Source organism: Ranitomeya imitator, chromosome 3, assembly GCF_032444005.1.
Source record: "Ranitomeya imitator isolate aRanImi1 chromosome 3, aRanImi1.pri, whole genome shotgun sequence".
In the NCBI taxonomy this organism is placed as follows: domain Eukaryota; kingdom Metazoa; phylum Chordata; class Amphibia; order Anura; family Dendrobatidae; genus Ranitomeya; species Ranitomeya imitator.
The window spans coordinates 436480261-436496714 of record NC_091284.1 but is presented as its reverse complement, the minus strand read 5'-3'; the positions used below and the strand labels follow the sequence as shown (position 1 = coordinate 436496714).

General features: G+C 47.1%; 1 protein-coding gene across 3 annotated transcripts in view; it reads right to left on the bottom strand.

Annotated features, from left to right (window-relative positions):
• Window positions 1–16454, bottom strand: part of BEND2 (BEN domain containing 2) — a 90412-nt gene that overhangs the window by 72167 nt on the left and 1791 nt on the right. Inside the window, exon 2 of one of the 3 annotated variants that reach the window (XM_069757329.1) lies at window positions 14992–15215. The exons of the other annotated variants lie outside the window; for them this stretch is intronic. The gene's annotated coding sequence lies outside the window, so the exon portion shown is untranslated. The remainder of the gene's footprint in view (window positions 1–14991; window positions 15216–16454) is intronic. 3 annotated transcript variants of the gene reach the window in all.

Below are 16454 nucleotides of genomic sequence, written 5' to 3'. Positions count from 1 at the left end.
GAATTGCTGCACCCACTGCTGGATAAGGGTTATCACCTCTACATTGACAACTTTTACACCAGCATCCCACTCTTCAAGGCCCTCTCTGCCAGAGGAACAGCTGCATGTGGCAGCGTGCGAAAAAAATCAGCGAGGCCTCCCTAAGCCGCTAATTGGGCAAACGCTAAGAAAAGGGGAAAGCAGAGCCAAATGCAGCGACAACATGCTGGTGGTCAAGTATTAGGACAAAAGGGATGTCCTTATCCTGACCACCATACACCGTGACAACAGCACCCTTGTCACTGTTCGTGGGACCACAACACAAGTCCCAAAGCCAGATTGTATCCTGGATTACAATCGGTACATGGGTGGTGTGGATCTCTCAGATCAGGTTCTCCAACCATACAGTGCCATGCGAAAAGCTTACGTATGGTACAAAAAATTGGCCGTGCACATTGTACAGATGGCACTGTACAATGCTTTTGTGCTGTCCCGATCTGCAGGCAATACGGGGACCTTCCTTCAGTTTCAGGAGGTAGTCATCAAGGCCCTAATGTTTGGCACTCAGGGAGGTGAGGGTCCCAGTACTTCTGAATCTGATAGTGCCCGTATTGTCCAAGGTCAACATTTCCCAGGACAGGTTCCCCAAACAGCGAAGACAGGACGATCACAAAAACGGTGCAGAGTATGTTCCAAGAGGGGAATCCGAAAGGACACAATTTACCATTGTGAAACCTGCCCTGAGAAACCTGGCCTTTGCATTAAGGATTGCTTCAAAGCATACCACACGTCCACAAATTAATAAAAATTAGTTTATACCCTGTTGACACAACACACTGTGTAGTTTCCAACATGGGGTCACTTGTGGAGTGAGGCACTTGCAGGTTTACGGTGCTCACCACATATCTAAATAAATTCCTTGGGAGGTCCAGTTTTAAAAATAGGGTCACTTGTGGAGTGAGGCACTTGGAGGTTTACGGTGCTCACCACATATCTAAATAAATTCCTTGGGAGGTCCAGTTTTAAAAATAGGGTCACTTGTGGAGTGAGGCACTTGGAGGTTTACGGTGCTCACCACATATCTAAATAAATTCCTTGGGAGGTCCAGTTTTAAAAATAGGGTCACTTGTGGAGTGAGGCACTTGGAGGTTTACGGTGCTCACCACATATCTAAATAAATTCCTTGGGAGGTCCAGTTTTCAAAATGGGGTCACTTGTGGAGTGAGGCACTTGGAGGTTTACGGTGCTCACCACATATCTAAATAAATTCCTTGGGAGGTCCAGTTTTCAAAATGGGGTCACTTGTGGCGGTTTTCCACTGTTTAGGCACATCAGGGGCTCTGCAAATGCAACGTGACGCCTGCAGACCAATCCATCTAAGTCTGCATTCCAAATGGTGCCCCTTCCCTTCCGAGCTCTGCCATGCGCACAAACAGTGGTTTTTCCCCACATATGGGGTATCAGTGTATTCAGGATAAATTGGTCAACAACTTTAGTGGTCCATTTTCTCCTTTTACACTTGTGAAGATAAAAAAATTGTTGTTAAAAGATCATTTTTGGGAAAAAAATGTGAATTTTTATTTTTACGCCTCTACGTTCTAAACTTTTGTGAAGCACCTGGGGGTTCAATGTGCTCACCACATAGCTAGATAAGTTCCTTGAAGGGTCTAGTTTCCAAAATGGGGTCACTTGTGGCGGTTTTCCACTGTTTAGGCACATCAGGGGCTCTCCAAACGGGACATGGTGTCCGATCTCAATTCCAGCCAATTTTGGTTTGTAAAAGTCAAATGGCGCTCCTTCCCTTCCGAGCCCTGCCGTGTGCCCAAGCAGTGGTTTTCCCCCACATATGGGGTGTCAGTGTATTCAGGATAAATTGGTCAACAACTTTAGTGGTCCATTTTCTCCTTTTACACTTGTGAAGATAAAAAAATTGTTGTTAAAAGATCATTTTTGGGGGAAAAATGTGAATTTTTATTTTTACGCCTCCACGTTCTAAACTTTTGTGAAGCACCTGGGGGTTCAATGTGCTCACCACATAGCTAGATAAGTTCCTTGAAGGGTCTAGTTTCCAAAATGGGGTCACTTGTGGCGGTTTTCCACTGTTTAGGTACATCAGGGGCTCTCCAAACGGGACATGGTGTCCGATCTCAATTCCAGCCAATTTTGGTTTGAAATAGTCAAAAGGCGCTCCTTCCCTTCCGAGCCCTGCCGTGCACCCAGACAGTGGTTTTCTCCCACATATGGGGTATCAGTGTATTCAGAAGGAATTGCACAACAACTTTCGTGGTCCATTTTCTTCTTTTACCCTTGTGAAAATAAAAAAAATGTTGCTAAAAGATCATTATGTGGAAAAAAAAGTTAAATGTTATTTTTTTCCTTCCACATTCCGTTAATTCCTGTGAAGCACCTGAAGGGTTAATAAACTTCTTGAATGTGGTTTTGAGTACCTCGGGGGGTGTAGTTTTTAGAATGGTGTCACTTTTGGGTATTTTAAATCCTATAAGCCTCTCAAAGTGACTTCAAATATGATGTGGTCCCTACAAAAAATGGTTTTATAAAAGTTGATGAAAAAATGAGAAATCGCTGTTTAACTTTTAACCCTTATAACTCCCTAACGAAAAAAAAATTGGTTCCAAAATGTTGCTGATGTAAAGTAGACATGTGGGAAATGTTATTTATTAACTAATTTGTGCGATATGAGTCTCTAATGCAAGGGTATAAAAATTCAAAGTTTAAAAATTGCAAAATTTTCAAAATTTTTGCCAAATTTCCATTTTTTTCACAAATAAACAAAGGTAATATCAAATAAATTTTACCACTATCATGAAGTACAATATGTCACGAGAAAACAATGTCAGAATCGCCAGGATCCATTGAAGCGTTTCAGAGTTATAACCTCATAAAGGGACAGTGGTCAGAATTGTTAAAATTGGCCCTGTCACTTAGGTGAAAACAGGCTTCGGGGTGAAGGGGTTAAATGAAAAAAAAAAAAAAAACCTGCATGTTTGTCACACTTAAATGTTTACCGTCACCAAACAAATGTAAATATTAGACAAAGATAACACAAGTAAACACAACATGCAGTTTTTAAATGAAGGTCTTTATTATTAAAGGAAAAAGAAATCCAAACCTACAGAACCCTGGGTGAAAAAGGGAATTAGACCTACCGGTAATTCGGTTTCCAGGTAGTCCCTCAGGACAGCACCATGGAGGTCGTCATTCCTTGACCTATAGCGGGACAGGATCATGGAGAGGTAAAAAGGCCCCTCCCCCCTCCAGTGTTTTTCTAAAGTACCACAGAAGGATGGAAGGAAATGGTTTAAACGCGCCCTTACAAATGCGTGTGTAATAAACCATTTAACGGCTTCATCTTAATCTCGAGGTATGGTGACCCGATGGTCAAACGGTCTGCCGGAAGATTAATCCCATGCAAACCTAAAGAGAAACATAAGGGAGGGATCTATGGGTGCTGTCCTGAGGGACTACGTGGAAACCGAATTACTGGTAGGTCTAATTCCCTTTTTCCATTACGTCCCTCCGGACAGCACCGTGGAGAATACCAAAGTAAAGGTCCCAAGGTGGGTACAGAAGCCCAAGGACTAGTGTTGAGCATTCCGATACCGCAAGTATCGGGTATCGGCCGATATTTGCAGTATCGGAATTCCGATACCGAGTTCCGATACTTTCAGTATATCGGATACCGGAATCGGAAGTTCCCATAATTCAAAGAGCCAGAATTCAGCGAATGAGGAATCATTAGAAGTGTGGGCACATCCTGTTCTGCATGTACCGTATTTTTCGGACTACAAGACGCACTTTTCCCCCCCCCCAAAAAAGGGGGGAAAATGGGGGGTGCGTCTAATAGTCGCAATGCAGGCTTACCGTGGCGGCAGAGGTGCAGTGGCAGAGGTACAGCGGCAGAGGTGCGGCGGCAGAGGAGGCGCAGTAAGCGGGGTCCCTTTCTCCGGTGAGGTGATGCAGCAGCCCGGTAAGCAGCAGAGCCGGGTGAATCCTGTTGTTATCGGTGGTGGCGGCCATTTTCCTGAGGCCGCGCGTGAGCAGATGGAGCGCTCTGCTTCCCGGAGCTTCAGGAAAATGGCCGCCGCGATCTCCATCTGCGCACGCACGGCCTCCCGCGGCCATTTTCCTGAAGCCCCGGGAAGCAGAGCGCTTCATCTGCACACGCGCGGCCTCAGGAAGATGGCCGCCCCCAACGATAACAACAGGATTCACCTGGCTCTGCTGCTTACCGGGCTGCTGCATCACCATACCGGGGAAAGGGACCCCGCTTACTGCGCCTCCTCTGCACCTCTGCCACCGCACCTCTGCCGCCACGGTAAGCCTGCATTGCCTGCACGGTAAGCCTGGGACCCCTCTCACGCCATACCTCTCACTGCACCTCCTCATCCCAGCACCTCCTCATCCCAGCACCTCCTCATCTCAGCACCTCCTCATCCCAGCATCACCCCACCTCTGCCGACACCTTGCCTCCTGTGACCCTGCTCTGCCACCGCCAGCCCTCAGGTAAGATACTGTAAATTCGGACAATAAGACGGACCCCCATCTTATAAAAAAATCTTTTTTTCTGCAATTTTCACCCCAAAATTGGGGTGCGCCTTATGGTCTGGTGCGTCTTATAGTCCGAAAAATACGGTAACTACTGGCATGGCTGTGATTGGCTGCTGAAATGATGTCATGATGCACTATAAAAGTCGCCGCCGCCATTTTTGGTTCACTCTGCTCTGAATTCAGTTAAGGACAGGACGCTGTGTTCTGACTGAGGGCCAGTTTTGAGATAGTGATTTGCTTAATTGTGCTTTATCCAGGCTAATTTAGCAACCGCTGTGTGAGAACCTTGTTTTTGCCTTGCAGCGCTGTTCACAGCTGTCTGCAAGGTCTCTGTGTGAGTGCAGCTCACGCTGTTGTCTGTTCTACAGCCACCGCTGGTTGTAGTCAGCTCAGCGTGCGTCACTGCCTCATACTGTTCAATTGTCCTTTTTTGCATTAGTGCTGCCTGCAGCACATTTTTCCTGTTTTTCTCCTATTAGTGGGTTTCCATCCGTATTCTGCTAGATTGTGGAAAAACACTATATAGGAGTACATAGAGGAGCTTTTTTTGGCCTTGCAGCGCCATTCACGGCTGTCTGCACGGTCTGTGTGTGAGTGCAGCTCACTCTGTAGTCTGTTCTGCGAAAAAAACAAAAAGTTAATAAAGTTCACCAAACACTCCACTTTACAGTTGTGTAGGCCACATTAGCTCATATTAAAGTCTAGTCCACACTTTAGAAAATTAGTGTTTCTTATACCTGTTAGGAGCTGTTCAGGAATAAGCACACTAAGCCCTTAGTACTTATCTGCCTATCTTTATCAGTCTACCAAGATGAAGAAGGCAGGGAGTAAGGCACGTGGGCGTGGAGCAGGGAGAGGACGTGGGGATTCTGTGCCTGCTGCGGGTACCGGTGACTTATCATCCCCCAGTTTCAGCAGGGAACAGTCCTTCATGCGCAGCTTTGTAGGAGATCGCCGTACCCCGCTGCTGCGGGATGAACAAATTGAAGCCGTTGTCGGATGGATGGCAGCTAACGCATCGACTTCAATTAGTGCCACATCCTCTCAGGCACAGAGCACTGAAGAGCACCCATCTGTCTCTTCATCACCTGCCAAATTGCCCAGGCAGTCAGAGAGCCCAGGACAGAAGCCATCTCTACTTCTGTTCTCTGAATCTCTTGGCTTGGAATAAGGGGGCCAGCCAAGCAGCATTCGAGAAATGGAAAAAGAGGCAGTATGCAGTGATGCCCAACTGCTTTGTCTCTCTGAATCTAAAGAGGCGGGTGGGCCAGTGCCTCCGGTCAGCACACCTCAGTACGCATCTGATGATGAGACTCAGGTGCTACTTTCCGGTGCGTACTGCGCTGCCGAGACTACCCAGGAAAAACAGTTGGTGGAAGAGGGTAGTGTAGATGATGAGGTCCTTGACCCATCATGGCGTGAGGTACAGGAAGGTGGTGGGAGCAGCTCTGAGGAAGAGATTCCCCGAACGGCCCAAAGAGGGAGAGGGAGGGGGAAGACTGCATTGCCTGTAGCCTCCACTTCAGCACCCATTAGGACCATGCGTCTTCCAAAAGCCTAAACGGGTGCTCCCAAAACTTGCAGTGTCTGGTCCTTTTTTTGACACAGTTGCAGATGACATTTGCTTTGTTAAATGCAAGCTGTGTCATCAGAAAGTCAAAAGAGGGAAAAGTGTCAGCAACCTCAATAGCACAAATATGTGGAAACATGTGCGGACCAGGCACGTGGTGGAGTTACAAAAACACACTGAAGACCTAGGTCAACCAACAGCGGCACCTACCACCTCTTCAGCTCATGTTGTAGCCTCTTCCTCCAGCTCACACACAGCTGGTTCGGCTTCCTCACAGGATCGCCATGGAAGAACCTCTGGCACTGTTGTCCACAGACCCAGTGTAATTCCACCCACAGCAACACGTTCCCAGTCATCCTCACACTCCCAGCCCAGTCTACAGCCATCGGTAGCACAGGCATGGGAGAAAAGGCGGCCATTCTCGGCAAACCACCCCCGAGCACAGGCTCTGAATGCTGGCATTGCAAATCTACTGTCCCTTGAAATGCTGTCATTCAGGCTGGTGGAGACTGACACCTTCAGTAACTTGATGGCATTGGCAGTCCTACAATACAATGTGCCTAGCCGCTTTTATTTTAGCAGGCAAGCCGTCCCTGCCCTGCAAAAGCATGTGGAGGGAAACATTAAACATGCGCTATTAAACGCCGTCAGTAGCAAGGTCCACCTCACCACCGATGCGTGAACCAGTCACCATGGACAGGGACGATACCTTTCCCTCAGGAGTACCAAGACACACTGGTGCATTCCATCATCTTCCATCTAGCAATGCTGCTAGTGCTTTACAAAGCAGCTCAGTGCGTCGAGGCAGTGGAGGAAGCTCAGCACAAACAGGGAGCAGAAGCAGTGCCTCAGCACAAGGCAAGACCAGTATGACCCAACTGTGGCGCCACAAATGTCTACACCATCACAGACGGCTCCAGTCAGTAGGAGGCAATGTTTCCGTCAGATGGTGACAGACTACATATCTTGCCCTCTCAGTGTACTCCCACACGGCTCTTCCCCCTTCATGTTTTGGGTCTCTAAGCTGGATACATGGCCAGAGCTTAGCCAGTATGCATTGGAGGTGCTGGCTTGCCCTGCTGCTAGTGTATTATCGGAACGCGTCTTTAGTGCCGCATGTGGTGTACTAACAGACCGTCGCATGCGACTATCCTCCGATAACGTTGACCGGCTTACTTTTCTGAAAATAAATAAGGCCTGGATCTCGCAGGAATTTGCCACTCCTCTTCCAGATTAAATACTTGGTTAGCAACAGTATCCAGGTCTCCTGTTGTGTTCATGTTTCTACCACCTGAACTGTAATCTCTGGGCTCCAACACCGCCAGTTGCTGCTCAGAAGTGCCGTCTGCACAGTCAACACATGACCCAGTGTTATTGGGTTTCAGTAACGTCAGCTGATCCCCTGCTGTGTATCCGGCAATTACTCCTGCTACCTCCACACTCACACTACTACAGAAATTAAAGGGAACCTGTCCCCCCCCAGGCGTTTGTAGCTGAAAGAGACACCTTGTGCAGCACAAATGATGCACCAGGAAAAGGTAGCTCTTTTAGTTATGCTCCTTGCACACGCTGAACTTAACACTTATAAAATATGTGTCCCCTCATACCGTGAAACTGTCCCAGAGGTGGGACTTTGCCTCGTAATGAGACACAGCACAGCTGGCATTCATACCCCCTTGGCGCTGGGCGCCGCCCCCTTAAGCGGTGTTTGAATCTGTCCCGGAGCCTGCGCTGTTATGTTAAACCTTGGGCATTCGCAGTTAGCGCTACCCGTCTTCTTCTGCGGCAGCGCGACCGCACAGGCACAGTCAGCCTGATATCAAAAGATGTCAGAAGACGGGCAGCGCTAACTGCGCATGGCCAAGGGATAACATAACAGTGCAGGCTCCGGGACAGAAACAAACAACGCTCAGGAGGCTGCGCCCGGCGCCAAGGGGGTATGAATGACGGCTGTGCTGCGTCTCATTAAGAAGGAAAGTCCCACCTCCGGGATGGTTTCACGGTATGAGGGGCCACATTTTATAAGTGTTTCGTTCAGCGTGTGCAAGGAGCATAATTAAAAGAGCCACCTTTTCCTTGTGCAGCATTACTGCTGCACAAGGTGGCTCTTCTAGTTGCAAACGCCTGGGGGGGGAGTTAAAGGTTCCATTTCAACTTGCTCCAATTAGGCCTCAGCCTACACTCTGTTTGTCATGTAATCCCTGGGCTCCAACACCGCCATTTGCTGCTCAGAAGTGTCTTTGGCATGGGTACTCCCTCCTGCCCAGCCTGGTTCCAGCACGTCAGCTGTTTCCAGGTAGTATCAAGGTCACTTTGCCTCCAATACGTTGTTCTGTCGTGTTGCGGTTGGGTTAGCCGACTCTATGGTGCCTGCAGTTTATGTGCTTCCTATGTGGGCTGCGGGAACTGGCAATCAAGGCTGGTTCTGTAGCGCCAATAGGACAAGCTCCCCCTGTAGGACTGTGGGTTTTCGGTAACTACGGCCGGCTCGCGGCCTAGTAATTTTTTTTTTTCCTGTGGACCTTCTGCTGCCTATCTGACTTCCAGCACCATTAGCTGGTTCTTATGAAGACAATCTTGAATAGGTCCCCTGGTTCCAGTACCGTCAGCTGGTTCCGGGCAGAGCCTTTGGCTTAGGTGTCTCCTTCTGGGTATTCGAGTTCCACTAACGTCAGGTGGTCCTTGGTAGTGCTTTCTGGCACGGGTACCTCCTGCTTAGCAACCGGGTTCCAGTAACTCTTGTTGTGACAGGCAGAACGGAAGGTGTAATCTTCAAACTTTTATAGATAACTACAGGAATGCCTGTCACAAATAAGAATATGATGAAGAAGAATATGAAGAAGATGAAGAAGTAGAATATGAAGAAGAAGAATAGTTGAATAAAAAGAATATGAAGAATGTAAAAAAAGAATAATAGGAAGAAGGTGAAGAAGATGAATAAGGTGAAGAAGAAGTTGATGAAAAAGATGCTGCTCCTGTGGATGATGAAGAAAGTGTGGGAGAAGTAAAAAAGAAGGTGAAGAGCATGGAATTAGTGAAACATAAATATCTGACAAAATATAAAAAATCTTAATATAGTCAATATCTTTGTAACTCCGAACGTCTTAAAAAAATAATAATAATTCCTGCTATTCCATTTGATTGGGCTAAACCTCTATGCATTTAATGTCTCCTCCACCTCCCCCAATACATCCTACATTATTCTTAGTTGTTTTCCTTCATGGGGAAACAGGGGAGGGTCGCACATTAGGACGTGGGCACTATACAGGTAATATACCTTTATATACTTGCTATTGCAATACTTTTACACTATGCAGGCAGCCTATTAAGCACGTGGACAGTTTCCCTCGGCTTGTTTGCCACTTAGGCGTGCGCCAGTGGCTTAAATTAAGTATGGCATAGGGAGGTACCATGTGTATGTGATATGTTATACTGTACGGTTCTATCTCTTGTTATTTACTAATATAGCAGTTGTGGTGATTTGTGCCCTACGCCTAGTGGCTTCAAGTTGTGGTTTGAGGTACCTAGGTAATTATGATACATGTTAAATTGTTGGTTTATGAAAATAAAATTTGTTAATTTTACATTCCTTGTGCCAATCATTTATTTCTATATGGGTTGGTACTGTGGTCTTTTGAATATAGAAATGATCTGAAAGATCAGAAGAAATATGGATATCTAAAGAGATCCGCAAAGATAATCACCGTTGTGAGTGTCTGATATACGTCTATAATGGCCAATTTGAGTATGAATGTGGAAAACAAGGTATGCAGCAGAAACAGAGAGTGAAACACTGTTTGTACCCAAATACCAATAATGAACTGCAGCGAGTTATTACAGTTATTGTGATAGATACTTATAAACACCGCAGCCCCAGAATAGGTTTAAAAAAACCTTATTGCCCAGCAAAAGTATGGTGACAGTCAGTCACCACACAATGAGGGCTGTACCGACCAATAATCGGCTGCATGTGCTTAACACCACCTGACTGATCCTTCATCGGTCCTTCGGGGCCCAGGTTAAACCTTGGTTACAGACCAGCTTACCATACTACAAGGATACTTTCAAGACAGAGGCCCTGGACTGCGGGAAGATCAAACCAATAACAGCTAGTACATGGATAATGGCAGATAATTGGGATGTACGCACATTACTCATTCAGGAGATCACATCTATTCCAAATCCTTAGATGTCTAAACCCCAAGTAAGGGTTGGATATTATTGAAACTAAGGAATACACCATCCGGCAGGTAATATCTCCTGCCATTACCAACATCGGGCTTCTCCTTAGAATCGCTGAAAGGGAAGTGTGATTCATCACTCCTGTTTTACTGATGTGAGACACAGGGAGTCTGGAATCGATGAATGTAAGGGGGGGGTTGCTGGTAAAAATCCTTGACATGAGATTATTTGAAACTGCCTCTATATGAGTCATTAGGCCAGACATTTTATATGTGTCAACTTATTTATTTATACACCTAGATTGCCATGGTGCCAGGAACCCTACTCTATAGCTAGAGGATTATCTACTGTGAGGCAGTGGGACTATGGGTTCTCAACTGTAAGAGTCCTGGACACAGATTCTTTATCTTAGGAGCCCTGACTGGTGTAAGAGCAGCGAGTATGGGATCCTCTGCCACTTGACACAGTCCCGGCGCCCCGCTCTGACGTTACCGAAAGCGGAACGACCTTCTCCATCACGCAACACCCGGAAGTAGCGGTCAGTGGCCGGTCAGCATGCGAGCCGAGAGCCCCCCCCATCGGGAGGAAGCGGCTCTACCCAGGAGCCCGTCAGCTGCACTGGTCTCTGTGGCTGAGGGACTCCCCACCGGGAAGTTTCAGCCCCAGGCTATTGACAGGGGGAAGGATTGGACGTGCCGCACTATCCCCCTGAGCCCATTGCACAGGATGGCTGTTGGCTGAGGAACCTCTCAGAGAGGTGTCAGCCAAGGACTTTCTGAAAGGGGGAAGGGAAGGTCAGGACCCCCGATCCATGAGTCCGTCTGCGCAAACGTCCACAGGTTATCTTCACTCTAGGAGCAACTTCTCATACAACCATCCCCTGTAGGGACAGGAAAAACACTGGAGGGTGGATGTGGGAGGGGCCTTTTAACCTCTCAGTAATCCTGTCCCGCTATAGGTCAAGAAATGACTACCTCCATGGTGCTGTCCGGAGGGACGTAATGGAAAAAGTGATTGCTCCCCTTAAACATAAAATAACGGCGATTTATCACATTATTGGGAACTGAGTTCAAATTCCCTAGCCACAAGCAGGCCTGATTACTGCCACACGTTCTCAATCAAGAAATCACTTAAATAGGACCTGCCTGACAAAGTGCCACAGACCAAAACATCCTCAAAAGCTTTACATCATGTAGCTATCCAAAGAAATTCTGTAACAAATGAAAAAAGTAATAGTAATCTATCAGTTTGGAAAAGGTTATAAATCCATTTCTAAAGCTTTGGGACTCAAGTGAACCACAGTGAGCTATTATCCACTAATGGCAAAAACAAGGAACAGTGGTGAATCTTCCCAGGACTGGCCAGCCGACCAAAACTACCCCAAGAGCGCAGCGAAGACTCAACCAAGAGGTCACAAAAGACCCCACAACAACATCCAAAGAACTGCAGGCCTCAGTTAAACGGAACCTGTCACCTGAATTTGGCGGGACAGGTTTTCGGTCATATGGGCGGAGTTTTCTGGTATTTGATTCACCCTTTCCTTACCCGATGGCTGCATGCTGGCCGCAATATTGGATTGAAGTTCATTCTCTGTCCTCCGTAGTACACGCATGCGCAAGGTAATCTTGCCTTGCGCAGGCGTGTACTACGGAGGACAGAGAATGAACTTCAATCCAATATTGCAGCCAGCATGCAGCCATCGGGTAAGGAAAGGGTGAATCAAACACCAGAAAACTCCGCCCATATGACCGAAAACCGGTGCCGCCAAATTCAGGTGACAGGTTCCCTTTAATGGGAACCTGTCAACAGCATTGTGCACAGTAACCTACACACAGTGTCAGGTTGGCGCCATTATACTGGATAAACTGATACCTTGGTTGATGAAATCCGTCTTGTGGTTGTTTCTTAATCTTTATTTCCAGTTTTGTGTTAATGAGATCCTCGTGCCCTAAGGCGGGGATGGGATATGTGGTGCTCTGATTATATATTCATTATGCAGACTGCTGACAGGTCACTGATCCCTCACTGACCTGCCCCTAGTTTGCATATTGAATACCAGCACATACTGAATAAAAAAAAAAAAAAAAAAAAAAAGCTTCTGCGGGCAGGTGCCGACTGTGGCACCTGCGCTGCCGCATAATCACATGGTTACTGTGCACTTTTATCTCTTTTGCAGATTTACTTGAGGGAGGGGAAAAAAAAAAAAGAAGTAATTTTGAAAATGGCGCCTGCTCAGTTGCAGCTATCGGTTTGTATAGAGATCCGATAGCTGCTGTTGCGCAGGTGCCGGTGGCGCCATCTTACTGGAGAAGTAAAAAAAAAAAAAAATGTCCTCCACCAAGATGGCGCCCCTTGCGCCTGCACTGAAGCAGCTCTCAGAGAACGCCAACAGCTGCTACTGTGCAGGCGCGGGTGGTGTCATCTTGGTGGAGAACATTTTTCTTCTTCTCCAGCAAGACGGCACCGCCGGCACCTGCGCAACAGCAGCTATCGGATCTCTATACAAACTGATAGCTGCTACTGCGCAGGGATAAAAGTGCACATTAACCATGCGATTATGTGGCAGCGCAGGTGCCACGGCCGGCACCTGCCTGCAGCTTTTTTTTAATTCAGCATATGATGGTATTCATTATGCAAACTAGGGGGCAGATCAGTGTCCTGTCAGCAGTCTGCATGAATATACACTGCTCAAAAAAATAAAGGGAACACTAAAATCCCACATCCTAGAGATCACTGAATTCAATATTCCAGTTGCAAATCTTTATTCATTACATAGTGGAATGCATTGAGAAGAATAAAACATAAATATGATCAATGTAAATCAAAATTAATATCCCATGGAGGTCTGGATTTGGAATGATACTCAAAATCAAAGTGGATAATCAAATTACAGGCTGATCTAACTTCAGTGGAAATGCCTCAAGACAAGGAAATGATGCTCACAGTAGTGTGTGTGGCCAGCAAGTGCCTGTATGACCACCCCACAACGCCTGGGCATGCTCCTGATGAGGCGGCGGATGGTCTCCTAAGTGATCTCCTCCCAGACCTGGACTAAAGCATCCGCCAACTCCTGGACAGTCTGTGGTGCAACGTGACATTGGTGGATGGAGCGAGACATGATGTCCCAGATGTGCTCAATCAGATTCAGGTCTGGGGAACGGGCGGGCCAGTCCATAGCTTCAATGCCTTCATCTTGCAGGAACTGCTGACACACTACAGCCACAAAGAAGGCAGGCATTGTCCTGCATTGGGAGGTACCCAGGGCCAACAGCACCAGCATATGGTCTCACAAGGGGTCTGAGGATCTCATCTCGGTACCTAATGGCAGTCAGGCTATCTCTGGCGAGCACATGGAGGGCTGTGCGGCCCTCCAAAGAAATGCCACCCCACACCATTACTCACCCACTGCCAAACCGGTCATGCTGAAGGATGTTGCAGGCAGCAGGTTGCTCTCCACAGCGTCTCCAGACTGTTACATGTGCTCAGTGTGAACCTTCTTTCATCTGTGAAGAGCACAGGGTGCCAGTGGTGAATTTACCAATCCTGGTGTTCTGTGACAAGTGCCAAGAGTCCTGCACGGTGTTGGGCTGTGAGGACAACCCCCATCTGTGGACTTCTGGCACTCAGATCATCCTCATGGAGTCAGTTTCTAACTGTTACTGCAGACACATGCACATTTGTGGCCTGCTGGAGGTCATTTTGCAGGGCTCTGGCAGTGCTCCTCCTGTTCCTCCTTTTACAAAGGCTGAGGTAGCGGTCCTGCTGCTGGGTTGTTGCCCTCCTACATCCCCCTCCACGTCTCCTGGTGTACTGGCCTGTCTCCTGGTAGCGCCTCCAGCCTCTGGACACTACGCTGACAGGCACAGAAAACCTTCTTGCCACAGCTCACATTGATGTGCCATCCTGGATGAGCTGCACTACCTGAGCCACTTGTGTGGGTTGTTGAGTCCGTCTCATGCTACCATGAGTGTGAAAGCACAGCCAACATTCAAAAGTGACCAATTCATCAGCCAGAAAGCATTGGTACTGAGATGTGGTCTGTGGTCCCCACCTGCAGAACCACTCCTTTATTGAGTGTGTCTTGATAATTGCCAATCATTTCCATCTGTTGTCTATTCCATTTGCACAACAGCATGTGAATTGAATGTCAGTGTTGCTTCCTAATTGGACAGTTTGATTTCACGGAAGTTTGATTTGCTTAAGTGTTCCCTTTATTTTTTTGGAGCAGTGTATAATCAGAGCACCACATACCCCATCCCCACCTTAGGGTACGAGAATCTCATTAACACAAAACTGAAAATAAAGATTAAGAAACAACCACAAGATGGATTTCATCAACCAAGGTATCAGTTTATTCAGTATAATGGCGCTGACCTGACACTGTCTATAGGTTACTGTGCACAATCCTGCTGACAGGTTCCCTTTAATGTCAGTGTTGATGATTCCACCATAAGAAAGAGACTGGGCAAAAATGGCCTGCATGGCAGAGCTCCAAGATGAAAACCATTGCTGAGTAATAAGAACATCAAGACTCATCTCAGTTTTTCCAGAAAGCATCTTGAATGTCCCCAAGACTTTTGAGAGAATACTCTGTGTGCTGACGAGACAAAAAATTTAACTTTTTGGAAGGTGTATGTCCCATTACATCTTGCATAGAAGTAACGCAGCATTTCAGAAAAGGAACAGCATACCAACAGTAAAATATGGTGGTGATAATGTGATGGTCTGGGTCTGTTTTGCTGCTTTAGGACCTGCAAAACTTGCTGTGGTACATGAAACCATGAAATTTGCCGTCTACCAATAAATACTGAAGAAGAATGTCTGTTCATCTGTTCATGACCTCAAGGTGAAGAGCACTTGGGTTATGCAGCAAGACACTGATCGAAAACACTCCAGCAAGTCCACCTCTGAATAGCTTAAAAAAACAAAACAAAATTAACACTTTGGAGTGGCGTAGTATAAGTCCTGACCTTAATCCGATTGAGATGCTGTGACATGACCTTAAAATGGCATTTCATGCTTAGAAACGCTCCAATGTGGCTGAATTACAATAATTCTGCAAGTATGAGTGGGCCAAAATTCCTCCAGAGCGTTGTAAAAGACTAATTGCCAATTATCGCAAACGCTTGATTGGGTCACCCTTAGCAGCAACAACTGCAAACAGCCATTAGGTTTAGGGGGCAATCACTTTTTCATACAGGGCCCTGTATGGTTTGGATTTCTTTTACCCTTAACAATAAAGACCTTAAAGGGAACCTGTCACCCCGTTTTTTCAGATTGAGATATAAATACTGTTAAATAGGGCCTGCGCTGTGCGTTACAATAGTGTATGTAGTGTACCCTGATTCCCCACCTATGCTGCGAAATACATTACCAAAGTCGCCGTTTTCGCCTGTCAATCAGGCTGGTCAGGTCAGGTGGGCGTGGTGACATCGCTCTTTTCTTCCCCAGCTTTCCGTTGGTGGCGTAGTGGTGTGCGCATGTCCAAGTTCCGAATCCACTGCGCGCACGTGAAGAAACAGCGCGCGATCTGCGCTATTACCCCTGTCATCGGTGGGGGCGGCCATCTTCCTGGGGCCGCGCGTGCGCAGATGGAGTGTTCTGCTGCATCTCGGCTTCGAGAAAATGGCCGCCGCGATCTCCATCTGCGCACGCGCGGCATCCCGCGGCCATTTTCCTGAAGCCCCGTGCAGCAGAACACTCCATCTGCGCACGCGCGGCCCCAGGAAGACGGCCGCCCCCCCCCCGATGACAGGGGTAATAGCGCAGATCGCGCGCTGTTTCTTCACGTGCGCGCAGTGGATTCGGAACTTGGACATGCGCACACCACTACGCCACCAACAGAAAGCTGGGGAAGAAAAGAGCGATGTCACCACGCCCACCTGACCTGACCAGCCTGATTGACAGGCGAAAACGGCGACTTTGGTAATGTATTTCGCAGCATAGGTGGGGAATCAGGGTACACTACAAACACTATTGTAACGCACAGTGCAGGCCCTATTTAACAGTATTTATATCTCAATCTGAAAAAATGGGGTGACAGGTTCCCTTTAATTTAACACTGCATTTTGTGTGTTATCTTTCTCTAATATTTAAATATGTTTGGTAATCTGAAACATTTAAGTGTGACAAACATGCAAAAGAATAGGAAATC